Source organism: Neolamprologus brichardi, chromosome 6 (genome assembly GCF_056152115.1).
Source record: "Neolamprologus brichardi isolate AB-2024 chromosome 6, ASM5615211v1, whole genome shotgun sequence".
Classification (NCBI taxonomy): domain Eukaryota; kingdom Metazoa; phylum Chordata; class Actinopteri; order Cichliformes; family Cichlidae; genus Neolamprologus; species Neolamprologus brichardi.
Window position 1 is genome coordinate 21,760,001 of NC_142109.1, and position 364 is coordinate 21,760,364.

The following is a 364-nucleotide window of genomic DNA, read 5'->3' on the forward strand; positions in this document are numbered from 1 at the left end:
GAAGTGCAAATCAGATCGTAAGGTGTCGCTCGTGTATCTGCTTCACCTGCACGGAGATGGTCATGTGAGGTAATGAAGAGTGAATTATTTGTGCAACCTACAGTAAGTTAAAAAGAAAACCTGTCATTAAACTTTTTTCTCTCAGTGCACAAAAAGCACAAAATAAGAATACAGAATCTCAACACTGGGTCTGGTGACCTTTGACCACGTATTCTGTTTCCCTCCTTTTTTAAGCAACATGACAAAGTTCAGCTTTAATCCCAAGTTGTTGTGTGGGAGTCAGGGAGAGACCCCCAGGGTAAAAAATATCAACTGGTCATATGGTTACCATGGTAATGCGAACACGAAGTACCTGGGGGAGGTT